This window comes from Rhincodon typus, chromosome 1 (genome assembly GCF_021869965.1).
Source record: "Rhincodon typus isolate 14 chromosome 1, sRhiTyp1.1, whole genome shotgun sequence".
NCBI lineage: Eukaryota > Metazoa > Chordata > Chondrichthyes > Orectolobiformes > Rhincodontidae > Rhincodon > Rhincodon typus.
In genome coordinates this window covers 58,729,899-58,744,235 of record NC_063332.1, presented here as the reverse complement: position 1 = coordinate 58,744,235, position 14,337 = coordinate 58,729,899, and the positions used below count along the sequence as shown (strand labels likewise).

The following is a 14,337-nucleotide window of genomic DNA, read 5'->3' as shown; positions in this document are numbered from 1 at the left end:
TCAGAGTAGGAGTCCAATGTACAGTCTGTACACCTGAAAATATTTAATTTGAATAATGAAAAATGTTTAACTTCTAGTGATGGGGAGAAGGGACTGTGAAGACTGGAATACTTTATAAAAAATGCTTCATTAGATGTTCTATAATTTCCATGTTCTGTTACAGAAACACAACCACACACACACTGATTTCCAAAACTACACAATTAGTGTTATGCAGTGCCTAAATATTGTGTTCTTTTAATGTACTATCTTCTTTCTTCATATCAAACTGAATTCATAGAGTCATAGAGTCACATCGCACGGAGGCATTAGAATTAGAATTAGCTTTATTGTCACATGCACTCGAATGAGTGCAGTGAAATGTTTATGGCTTATGGCGCCACCTTAGGTACAGGATACCTAGGTACTTTAGTATTTGTCACAGAATTGAAAGAATAATGAATAAAAGTCCAGCATAAGAATAAAATGTTTTCAAGAAGTACGCGGAAGAGACCCTTCAGTCCAACCAGTCCATACCGACCATAATCCCAAACTAAACTTGTCCCATGTGCCTGCACTTGACCCGTTTCCCTCCAAACATTTCTTATCTATGTACTTATCTTGAAAACATTGTAACTGTACTCACATCCACCACTTTGTCTGGAAATTCATTCCACAGCAAACCACTCTCTTTGTAAAAAAAATTGTCCCTCATATCTCTTTTAAATCTTTCTCCTCTTACCTTAAAATTTGCCCTCTCATCTTAAAATCCCCCACTCAAGGGAAAAGACACCTGCAATTTACCTTATCTATACCCCTCATTATTTTATAGACATCTATAAAGCCTCCTCTCAATCTCCCATGCTCCAGTGAAAAAGTCCCAGCCTAATCAGCCTCACCTTATAACCTTCCATTCCAGGCAACATCCTGGTAAATCTTTTCTGAACCCTTGCCAGCTTAAAAATATCCTACCTACAACATGGTGACCAAAACTGAACACAACACTCCAAAAGGGGCCTCACCAACATCCTGCACAATCTCATCATAACGTCCCAACTCCAATATTCAAAGGTCTGACCAATGTAGGTAAGCGTGCTAAATGTCTCCTCAACCACACTATCTATATGTGATGGAAACTTCAAAGAATTATGTACCTGAATCCCTAGGTCTCTCAGTTCTATAACACTGCCCGAGGCCCTACTTTTAATAGTATAAGTTTTGTCTTTGTTTGTTTTACCAAAACGTAATGCCTCACATTTATCCAAATTAAACTCCATTTGCCAGTCTTCAGTCTATTGAACCAATTGATCAAGATCTCTTTGTAATCTTAGATAACCTTCTTCACTGTTCAGTATACACAAAAATCTTCGTGTTATCTGCAAACTCACTAACCATGCTTTCTATATCCTCATCTAAATCATTTCTGTAAATGACAAACAAAAGTTAGACCCAGGACCCATCCCTGAGGAACACTGATCACTCTCTGAATACTCTGAACACTCACTGAACACCCTCACTCTCTGTTTCCTGCCGTTAAGCACATTTTGTAACCAATCGGCAATCTCACCCTAAATCCTATGGAAACACTGAGAATGGTAAAATCACAGAATGTACTCTGAGTGGGGACTTCAATGTCTATTACCAAGTGTGGCTTGCCAGAACCATTACTGACAGAACTGGTCAAGTTCTAAATGACATTGCTGCTAGACTGGGTCTGACAGAGAGTGAGGGAACTACAAGAAGGAAAAACAAATAACCAAATCCTCACCAAATTGCTTGCCACATTTGCGTTTGTATCATGAAGAGTGACTACCACACAGTCCTTGTGGAGATGAAGACTTGCCTTCATATTGAGAATACCCTCTATCGTGTTGTGAGCCACTACCACTGTGCTAAATAGGACAGATTTTGAACAGATCTCGCAGCTCAAGACTGGGCATCTATGAGTGCTGTAAGCCATCAGTAACAGCTGAATTGCACTTCCCAACAATTTTCAACATCGTAGCCCACCATATTCCTGACTCTACCATAGCCACCAAGTCAGGGGATCAAGCCTGGGTCAATGAAGAATACAGGAGGGCATGCCAGGAAAAGCACCAGGCATAACTAAAAATGAAGCATCAACCTTGCAAAGCTACAACAATGGGCTACTTATGTGCCAAACAGCATAAACAATAAATGATAGACAGACCTAAGTGATTCTACAACTAAGGGGTTAAATCTAAGTTTTTCATTCTTGCCGCATCCAGTCATGTATGGTTGCAGGTTATTAAACAGCTCCATAAATATCCCCATCTTCAAAAACAGAGGGACATAGATAAGCTGCAGAGCTGGGCTGAGAGGTGGCAAATGGAGTTTAATGCGGAAAAGTGTGAGGTGATTCACTTTGGAACGGATAACAGGAATACAGAGTACTGGGCTAATGGTAAGATTCTTGGTAGTGTGGATGAGCAGAAAGATCTCGGTGTCCATGTGCATAGATCACTGAAAGTTGCCACCCAGGTTGATAGCGTTGTTAAGAAGGCGTACAGTATGTTAGGTTTTATTGGTAGAGGGATTGAGTTTCGGAGCCATGAGGTCATGTTGCAGCTGTACAAAACTCTGGTGCGGCCGCACTTGGAGTATTGCGTACAGTTCTGCACACTGCATTATAGGAAGGATGTGGAAACATTGGAAAGGGTGCAGAGGAGATTTACCAGGATGTTGCCTGGTATGGAGGGAAGGTCTTATGAGGAAAGGCTGAGGGTTTTGAGGCTGTTTTCGTTAGAGAGAAGAAGGTTAAGAAGTGACTTGATAGAGACATACAAGATGATCAGAGGATTAGATAGGGTGGACAGTGGGAGCCTTTTTCCTCGGATGGTGATGGCTAGCACGAGGGGACATAGCTTTAAATTGAGGGGTGATAGATATAGGACAGATGTCAGAGGTAGGTTCTTTACTCAGAGAGTAGTAAGGGCGTGGAATGCCCTGCCTGCAAAAATAGTAGACTCGCCCACTTTAAGGGCATTTAAATGGTCATTGGATAAACATATGGATGATAATGGAATAGTTTAGGTTAGATGGGCTTCAGATTGGTTTCACAGATTGGCGCAACATCGAGGGCCGAAGGGCCTGTACTGTGCTGTAATGTTCTATGTTCTATGTTCTATAAAACAGGGGAACTCAGCAAATCAAAAAAAATAAGGCTGTGCATTTGTAACAATGTTCAGCCAGAAGTGCTGAGGTGATGATCGACCTTGATATCCTTATGGATTCCCAGCATCACAGGTGCCAGTCACCAGCTAATTCAGTTCGCTCCACATGATATCAAGAAACAGCTGGAAGCACTGGATACTCAAAAGGCTGCCTTGTTAACATTCCATGAAACGTCCTCAAGACTTGCGCTCCAGAACATAACACCTCCCCTAGCCAAGATCTTCCAATGCAGTTACAACACTGGCATCTACCCGACAATGTGGAAAGTTGCCCAGCTATGTCCTGTACAAAAAGCAGGACAAATCCAACCGAGTCAGTTACCCATCAGTCTACCCTCATTCATCAGTAAATTGATGGAAGGTGTCATTAACAGTGCTATCAAGCAGCACCTGCTCAGCAATAACCTGCACAGCGACGCTCAGTTTGGGTTCTGCCAGGAACACTCAACTCTTCACCTCTTTACAAATTTAGTTCAAACGTGAGCAATATTTCAGAAGTGCATGAGAGTAATTGCCCTTGACATCAGGCAGCATTTGACAGAGTGTAACATCTAGGAGCTCTACCAAAACTGGAATCTGAAAATCAGGGGGATAATTCTTGCTAGATTTGGTCATATTTGGCACATAGGAAGATGGTTGTCATTGTTAGATGTTAGTCATCTCAGCTCCAGGACATCTGTACAAGTGTTTCTCTGAATTGTGTTCTAGGCCCAAATATCTTTAGCTGCTTCATCAATGACATTCCCTCCATCATAATGTCAGAAATGGGGATGTTCTGTAACAATCAAACAATTTTCAGCCTCATTTGTAACTTCTTGGATGCTGAAGTAGTCCATATCCAAATGCATCAAGACATAGACAATATCCCACCTGGGCTGACAAGTGGTAAATAACATTTGTGGCACACAAGTACTAGGAAATGACCATCACCAACAAGAGAGAATCTAACCATCTTGCCTTGGCATTCGATGGCAATATCATCACTGAATCCCAGCACTATCAACATCCTGGATATTACACTTCATCAGAAACTGGACTGGACTAGCCGTGTATATACAGTGGATACAAGAGCAGATTAGAAGCTACAAGCATGTAGCGCGGAACTCACTTTCTGACTTTCCAAACCTGTCCAAATACAAACCACAAATCAGGACTGTATGGAATACTCCCCACTTGCCTGGATGAGTGCAGCTCCAACAACACTCAAGAAGCTTGACACCATCTGGGACAAAATAGCCCACTTGAATGGCAGCACATCTACAAACATTCACTTCCTCCACCAGCAATGCCGAGTAGTAGCTGTGTGCACCATCTAGAAGATGTACTGCAGAAATTCACCAAGGGTCCTTAGAAAGCACCTTCCAAACCCATGACTACTGCCATCTAGAAGGATAAAAGCAGCAGATACATGGGAACACCACCACCTGCAAGTTCGTCTCCAAGCCATTCACTATCCTGATTTGGAAATATATTACCAATCCTTCAATGTCATTGAATCAAAATTGTGAAACTCCTTCCCTACTTAACCTAAACCAATTTGTCTGTGGTGGTTTAAGAAAGGCAGCTCACCACCAGCTTCTCAAGGGCCCAAAGTGCACGTCCTATGAATGAATGTTTTAAAAGTTACATTATTGCAACCATTTACATATTCAATGAATATGACCTACATTACTAGAATGAGTGTTAAGAGCATAATAGCCTTAGATCTGTCCCCTATCAATGCCTACTTTACTCTGTCCAAGTCCTTGTGCCCCTATCACAGTGAGTGCTGATTGTTGCACTCACTCAATGAGCTAATCCTTTCAGACCAATGTGCAACATTGCCCCCTCAAGATTTTTTGCCTTAAGCTATTATTGTTATACATTTGTTTGCATGTTTACATTTACCACTACTCCGTTCCCCCTCAAATCTTTGACTTTATAAATCCAGATGATGTAGATGTTTCTTTATATACCCTGGAGTTCTCATTACAAGAAGAGTAGTTTGATTGGAAGAAGGTAGTTGACACGGATTGTATTCTCAACAGTCTGAGGCCTGTGTCCTCCCTTCAGCTGAAGTATCTTTAATCTCTGGTGTATAATTTGTGGAGGACTTTGTTGATATGCTTCTTTGTTTATATTGTCAGTCTGGTCCCTGCTATACCAGGCTATTGTTGAAGTATTTTGGATTTTTGCTTGTTCTTTTACTGTTTGTGTTGTCATTTACAGAGTTGAATGCACAACATCTTCAGTTTGTGTCAGTGGAATTTGCTTTTCATTCTACCTGTAGATCTGTACTGAAATAGATGAACATAGTTCTTAAAATTCTTGGATATTTTGGGCTTTTTCCTACCATCTCAATGATGAATTATTGACGAAACCTGCTTCTGCCATTCTTCAATTATGTTACCTGGTCATGTTGTTGTTGGTAACTATTCTTTTGAAGGTGAGGGGATCAAACATTTCACTTGAACTTGTCCCTTCTTAATCACTTCAGCCCCTAATAGCAGACCTGATTTGGAATAGATAGTTGTACACAATGCTCTAGTGCAATCTGACTCTAATAGCAGACCTGATTTAGAATAGATAGTTGTACACCATGCTCTGTCGCAATCTGACTCTGCATCTGATAGAATCTTTGCGATCTATCTGTAAATACCTATCCCCTGGAGTGATATAGACAAGTAAATTGCTGTTTGAATCCATGAGATGATCTCTCTGGTCGAGTTTGTTAGTCAGCAACGGTTGGTTTTTCATTGTTGCTTGTTTGCAGAGATTGAGACTGAGAGAGAGTGTGAGTGGAACTTTCTGTATCTTTGCTGTGTTCAGTTCAGATTGCTTCCTTTCGCCTTTATTGCTCAAAGCAATTTACTGAAAAATGGTTAATTTTTAAATTTTAAATCTAACTCCATTGTCTTTTACAAACTAACATTGAACAGGTATCCATATCGAGGTTTCACTCAGTCTGCACATTGAAAAAGGCATTAGAGGGAACATGGACGAGGATGTAGTATAGGTGTAGAGCTGGATGAACACAGCAGGCCAAGCAGCATCAGAGGAACAGGAAAGCTGACGTTTCGGGTCGAGACCCTTCTGGTGCCAATCAAAAGGTGAATAAATGTGCAATACATTAGTGGATGCAAGACTGGTTAATGGACGTGAAGCAGACAATCTATAATAATGACTTAAACGAACAGATGGAGCGTAATTTATCTAAGTTTACTGATCATACAGTAAAGAGAATGAAAGACGTGTCACTTGACAGCCATGTAATGAACAACTCCAACAACTCAGAATCTAAAAATTTCCCATTGATATTCAATGACATTGCAATCCCTGGATGCCTCATTATCAAAATCCTGGAGTTACCATGGTTCAGAAACCAAATTGGACAGGCCCCATAAATACTGTGGCTATAAGAGCAGATCCAAAGCTAGGAAATCTACAGCGAGTAATTCACCTTTGGTATCTCCAAAGTCCATCAACTGTCTACAAGGCACAAATCAGGCATATAATGGAATACTCTCCACTTTCTCAGATGAATGCAGCTCCAACAGCATGCAAAACGCTTGACATCATTCAGGACAAAGCAGCTCACACGACTGGCACAACAACCACCTCCTTAAACATTTATTCCCTCTACAATTGATGCATAATGGCAGCAATGTGCAGAAATTCGCTTGGGCTCCTTCGACAGCACCTTCCAAATCCTCAACATCTAACACCTGTAAGGACAAGGGCAGCAGATACAGGGGAACAGCGCCACCTACAAGCCTCACACCATCCTGACTTGGAAATATATTGCTATTTCTTCGCTGTCCCTGCAGCAAAATCCTAGAGCTCCTTTCCTAACAGCATCGTGAGTATCCCAAATAGGACCATAAGCCAATAAGATATAGAAGCAGAATAAGGCCATTAAACCCATTGAATCTGCTCTGCCATTCAATCATGGCTGATATGTTTCTCAAACCTTTCTCCTGCCTTTTCCCCATAACTTTTGGTCTCCTTACTAATAAAAAACTTATCTATCTCTGTCTTAAAGACACTCAATGACCTGGCTTCCACAAGCTTTCTGCGGCAATGACGTCCACAGATTAATTAATTTTCCTCATTAAACGTATCAGAAGTTCTATTACACATCTCTGCAGCAGGTGCGACTTGAACATGGGCCTCCTGGTCTAGGCATAGGGACACTACCACTGCACCACAATAGGGCCTCTTCCACACATTAACCATCCTCAAGCTGTAGAAATTCTTCCTCTTCTCAGTTCTAAAGGGTAGTCCCTTCACTCAGAGGCTATACCCTCGGATCCTGGTTTCTCTTACTCATGGAAACATTTTCTCTACGTCCACTCTCTCCAGACCTCTCAGTATTCTATAATTTTCAATGAGATCCCCCTCATCTTTCTATACTCCATCGAGTACAGACCCAGGGTTCTCAACCACTCATTTGACATGCCCTTTATTCCCCAGATCATTCTTGTGAACCACGTCTGGAACCCCTAGAACACCATTTCTTTGTTCCTCATTTCTACTTCTTCAGCCTCATTTTTGAGAGGTTCAGTGTCCATTCTTGCCTCTCTCTTAGCTGTTAAATGTCTAATAAAAACTCTTACAATATTCTTTGATATTACTAACTAGCTTACTCTCATATTTCAACTTCTCCCCCCCTACTGCTTTTTTAGTTGTGCTCCGCTGGTTTTTAATGATTTTCACAATTCTCTGGCTTCCTATTAATCTTCACAACATTGTATCTGAAGGACTTCAGCAGTTCCTGATTGACAACTCACGACCACCGCTCCGAGGGCAATTATGGATGAGGAATAAATGCTTCTTAGCAAGTGATGCCCCCCACATCTTGTGAATAAATTTAAAATAAATACAAGTCTGCAAAAAGCTATAGCCAGAATAGTTGAGTGACCAGATGGAACGAATATGAGGAAATATGAAGTTATTCACTTTGGTAGTAAGAATAGTGCAAAAAATGATTTTTTAACAGGTGTGAGGTTTGTAGCTGTTACCGTTCAGAGAGACTTGGGTGTATTCACGTTCTTCCAATTGGATGAACTCCACCTGAATCATGCTGGGACCAGAGTCCTGGCGAATCATATAACTAGGGCTCTGGGTAGGGCTTTAAACTAAATAAAGTGTGGGGAGGGGTGTGTATAGGTTCAGCTGCATGTAAATTAATGGAAGAGCGAAAGAGGGGCAGCGCTCAGCAGAGGTTATTAAAGTTTCCACAACCAATAATAGGACAGAGAGAATGGAAAGGGTCAGGAATCTAAATTCAGGCAAAGCAAATAAGGGGACAACAATCAGAAGGGGGGCAATCAATGCAGGACTTACTGTGTTATACTTAAATACACACAGTATACAGATCAAGGGAAATGAGCGTGTAACACAGATTGAAATTGGTAGGTGTGATGTTGTGGGTATCATGGAGTTTGGCTGCAAGGGGATCAAGGCTGGGAACTAAATATTCAAGGATCTGTGCCCTATAGCAAGAAGTGACATAGAGTTAGAAGGCGTAGAATCTATGTGGGCAGAGTTGGGGAACTGCAAGGGAAAAAAGACTTTGATGGGAGCTGTGTACAGGCCTTCTAACAGTAGTCAGGAGGTGGGGAAGAAAATAAATCAGGAAATAGAAAAGGCATGTAGGAAAGGCATGATTACAATAGTTATGAGGACTTTAATATGCAGGTGTACTGGGAAAATCTGTACTGGTAGCGGATCTGAAGAAAATGAATTCATGGAATGTCTATGAGATTTTTTTTGGAGCAGTTTATGATGGGACTCACTAGGGAACAGACAATTTTGGTTTTGAGGCAAACTTGAATAGGTGAAGGTGAAGGTGAAGGAACCCCTTGGGGGCAGTGACCATAATATGATAGAATTCACCCTGCAGTTTGAGAGGGTGAAGCTGGAATCAGATGTAACGGTATTACAATTGAATGAAGGTAACAGCAGAGACATGAGGGAGGAGCCAGTCAGAGTTGATTGGAAGGGAAGCCTATCAGGGAAGATGGTAGAGATGGCAGGAGCTTTGGTGGGTAATTCGGGAGGCACAACTGAAATTCAACCCAAGGTAAAAGAAACAAATTAAGGGGAGGATGAGGCAACCATGGCTGACAAGGGAGGCCAAGGACATCATAAAAGCAAAAGTTAAAGCATACAATGTGGTGAAGATTAGTGGGAAGCCAGAGGATCGTGAAACCATTAAAAACCAGCAGAGGACAACTAAAAAAGTAATAAGGGGGGAGAAGATAAAATATGAAGTCAGGTAGCTAGTAATATTAAAGAAGATTGCAACAACTCTTTGTTTAAGTATTTAAAATGTAAAAGAAAGGCAAGAATAGACATTGGACTACTGGAAATTGTGGTTGGTGAAGCAGTAATGAGGGGCAAAGAAATGTTGGAGGCACTGAATAGGTACTTTGCTTCAGTATTCACAGTGGAAAACACCAGCAGCATACCAAAACTTCAAAAGAGTCAGGGGGCAGATGTCAGTGTTGTAGTCATTATCGAAGAGAAGGTGCTGGGGAAGCTGAAAGGTCTGAACGTGGATAAATCACATGGACTGGATGGACTATATACCAGAGTCCTGAAGAAGATAGCTGAGGAGATTGTAGAGGCTTCAGCAAAGAGGAAGCAGCTGGAATATAATTTGGCAAAGTGTGAGGTTATACATTTTGGTAGGAAAAATAGAGGTGTAGAATATCTTCTAAATGGGGAAGAGCTTCTGAAATCTGAATCACAAAGGGACTTGGGAGTCCTGGTTCAAGATTCTCCTAAGGTTAACATGTAGGTTCATTTAGCAAAAGGAAGGCAAATGCAATATTGGCATTCATTTGAAAAGGGCTTTAATACAAGAACAGGAATGTACTGATGAAGCTATATAAGGCATTGGTCAGACTGCATTTGGAATATTGTGAGCAGTTTTCGTCCCTGTACTTGAGGAAGGATGTGCTGGTTTGGAAATGTCCAGAGGTTTACAAAAATGATCCCAGGGATGAAGGGCTTGTCATATGAGGAGCTGTTGAGGACTCTTGGTCTATCTCAATGGAGTTTAGAAGGATGAAGGGGGGGAATCTGATCAAAACTTACAGCATAATGAGACCGCTGGAGAAGTGGACATGGAGAAGATGTTTCCACTAATAGGAGAGACTAGGACCCAAGGACATGGCCTCAGGGTGAAGGGCCGATCCTTTAGAAATGAGAAGAGGAGGAATTTCGTCATCCAGAGGGTGGTGAATCTGTGGAACACATTACTGCAGAGGGCTGTGGAGACCAAGTCATTGAGTGCATTTATGGGTCTTGACTATTAAGGGGATCAAGGGTTACAGGATGAAGGCAGGAGAATGGGGTTGAGAAACATATCAGCCACAGCAGATAGGGTAAAGGAGAATCCAAAAGGATTCTACACATATATTAAGGACAAGAGAGTAACCAGGGAGAAAATAGTGCCTTTATAAGCTCAATGACGCTGTCCATATGTGGACCCATTGGAGATGGGTGAGATACTAAATGAATATTCCACATCAGTATTTTCTCTGGAGAAGGATGTGAAATGTAGGGAACTCAGAGAAAAAAAGAGTGATGTCTTGAAAAGAGTCCACATTAGAAAAAGAGGTGCTGGAGGCGTTAAAATGCACAAAGGTAGATAAGTCTGCAAGACCTGATCAAATCTATTCCAGAACATTGTGGGAAACTAGAGAAGGAATTGCAGGGTGCCTAGCAGAGGTATTTGTATCATCTACAGCCAGAGGGGTGGTGCTAGAAGACTGGAGGTGGCCATTATTTAAGAGAGGCTGCAAGAAAAACCCTGGGAACTATAGACCGGTAATCCTAATGTCAGTGGTTGGGTAAGTTGCTGAAGACGATTCTGAGAGACAGAATTTACATGCATTTGGAATTGTAAGGAATGATTAGGGATAGTCAACAGGACTTTGTGCATGGGAAATCGCATCTCAGAAATTTGACTGGATTTTCTGAAGAGGTGACCAAGAAGATAGATAAAAGCAAAGTGGTAGAGGTTGTCTACCTGGACTTGAGCAATGCCCTCGACAAGGTTCCACATGGTAGATAGGTTAGTAAGGTTAGATCACGTGGGATCCAGGAAGAGCTAGTCGATTGGATACAAGATTAGCTATAGGAGACAGGGTGGTAGAGGGTTGTTGATCAGACTTGAGCCTTGTGATCAGCAGTGTGCTGCAAGGATCGATGCTGGGTCTGCTGTTGTTTGTCACTGATATAAAATTATTTGAATGAGAATAAAGGAGGCATGGTTAGTAAGTTTGTGAATGACACCAAAATTGGTTGTATAGTGGACAGTGAAGAAGGTTATCTAAGAGTGCAATGGGATCTTGATCAACTGGATGGTTGGATGAGGAATGACGGATGGAGTTTAATTCAGACAAATGGGAGATGTTGCATTTTGTTAAGACAAACCAGGGCAGGAATTAGACAGTTAATAGTAGGGCCTTCGGAGTCAAACAGGGACACCTGGGGTACAGGTTCATAGTTCCTTGAAAGTGGCATCATAGGTAGACGCGGTGGTGAAGAAGGCATTTGGCACATTTGTCTTCATTAGCAGGAACATTGAATACAGGAAATGGGGTGTCATGTTATGGCCGTAAAAGATATTGGTAAGGCCACACTTGGAGTACTCCGTGCGATTCTGGTCGTCCCGCTGTAGGAATGATGTTATTAAACTGGAAAGGGTGCTCAAAAGATTTACAAGGATGTTACCAAGACTGAAGGGATTGAGTTATAAGGAGAGGCTGGATAGGCTGGGTCTTTTTTCACTGGAGCATAGGAGGCTGAGAGGTGACCTTATAGTGGTTTATAAGATCATGAGGGGCATGGATAGGGTGAATAGCCAAGATCTTTTCCCCAGGATAGGGGAGTCCAGAATTAGAGGGCACAGATTTGAGGTGAGAGGGGAAAGATTTAAAAGGGACCTGAGGGCCAACTTTTTTACAGAAGGTATTTACATGGGATGAGCTGCCAGAGGAAGTTGTCGAGGCAAGTACAATTGCAACTTTTAAAAGGTATTTGCAGAAGTACATGGACGGGAAGGATTTCGAGGGATATGGGCTAAATGAGGCAATGGGACTCTTTCAGTTTAGGAAATCTGGTCAACATGAATGAGTTGGGCTGAAGGGTGTGTTTCTGTGCTGTGCTACTCCACGACTCTATGAGCCATGATCACATGGTGGAGCAGATTCGTTGGGCTGAATGGTCTCATTCTGCTCCAAAATCTTGTCTTATGGTCTTAAAGTAAAATGAAATGCTTGCACCTTTTATGACAGCAAGATGTGCCAAAGTATTTTGCAGCCAATTTACTACGTTTGAAATGTGTTTCTGATGTAATGTAGGACAAACCTCAATCAACTGATGCACAGCACAACATGAAAATGTGAAAGTGGCCAGTTAATCTGTTTAATTATATCAGTTGCGGGATAGGTAGTGCCACCTGGGCAGACTTTCTTGCTTTTTTTTCAAATGGTGGCATGAATCTTATACATTCATTGAAGAGGGCAGATGGCACTTTGTTGTGACGTCTCATTTTCACCTGTGCCAGTGTTCGCTCAGTATCAGTTGGATTTCTGCAGTATCAGTTTGGATTTTCCGTTCAAGTGTTTAAAATGAGACATGGATCTCTGATGCAAGAGTTACCACTGAATGAAGGCTGACACATATATGTCTCTCTTACTTTGATAAAAAACAGCTTTGTGATCTCTCATGGATCTTTTTCTGTGCTAGTATTCTGCATATACTCTTGTTTGAGTACAAATGGCCCATTTCATCTTCAACGGTGATAATACTCAAATTAATACATTCTTAATTTTATATGTAACAATCTTTCTGCACTAAAATGTTGTTAACAATAACATATTTTATTTCCAGCACAGAAGATACTGTACTGTATATACTGTACAGACACGTATGTCAAAAATATTAATCTATGGTAAAATAAATGAAAAACATCTGTAAAATAGAAGGTTATTGAGGTGGTACAGTGAATCTTAGCACCGTTGCTTGGTGCTGTGGGATGATAGTATGCTGACATATCATCACAATTCCACATATGGGATAAAGACTTCTCTGTTTGCTATTTCTAATTCAATTGTAAACACATGCGTAAAGAATGCATTTATGACTTTTCTAAAAGTAGCAACAGGACAAAATCTTCTCTTATTCTGAATGATCAACATCAGCCATTTCATTGTGAAAATTATGCTCAGTTAATTAATCACAAGAAGGTAGGGAAAAACAGAAGTATACACCACCATCTGCTAGTTCTTCTCCAAGTTGCACAGCATCCTGACTGAGAACTATATTGCCTAACTTTCACTCCTGTAACTCCCCAACAGCACTGAGGGGAACTCTACGCCAAAGGATGCAGCGTTTCAGGAAGGCAGCTCACTGTTATCTTCTCAAGGGCAATTAGGCGTAGATAATAAATGCTGGCCCAACCAATGACATCTACATCCCATGACGAAATTTAAAAAAATACTCAATTCAGCCTTATGATAATCACAGAATTGGAGAGGAAAGTGTTCAAACTATCAAACAGTGCACTTGTTGAAAAGTCAGGTGATAAAAAGGCATTTTGAAGTAAATTAATCCATTAGGAAAATGCACAAGAAAGTTCAACATTCCCTTCCAAAATTTAACTGAGAAACAGTAATTAGTTCTATTTACATCAGTGCAGTTTCTGGGATGGAATTTCTTGGGGAAGCATGTAATTAGGAAAATGCCTTTGAAATTATGACCATTTGTGCATCATTGTATCAATTTCTAATTCCCAAGTTCCCTCTCAATTTCATTAACAGTTACAGAATGCAAAAATGGTTGTAAATAATTGTAAATGTAATTAAATGTATTTTGTAAACACTTAAGGTTGGGAAAACCTACTGAATGTACACTATATGAAAGAAATGATTCTTTTTGATGGATGGAAATTATGATTTCATGCCATACCCATCATTCCTGTACATTAGTTGCAGCAAGTTCAATGTGACATATATTAATATTATTGGAATGCATTCATTGAAGCTGCAGGTGACCCGATTTGCTGTAAAGGATTATCAATCTGCGTAGATCGCTATGCTTGGATGAGAAGCAGTGAGGTTTACAGTGTGGGTAGATCTATGTCATTCAGTGCCTGTCCCTGATTCAG

At 41.0% G+C, this 14,337-nt stretch overlaps 1 protein-coding gene across 1 annotated transcript in view; it reads right to left on the bottom strand.

Annotated features, from left to right (window-relative positions):
- The window catches only part of LOC109933495 (sodium channel protein 60E-like), a 136,787-nt gene that overhangs the window by 57,523 nt on the left and 64,927 nt on the right, over positions 1-14,337 (bottom strand). The gene's annotated exons all lie outside the window — the stretch shown is intronic.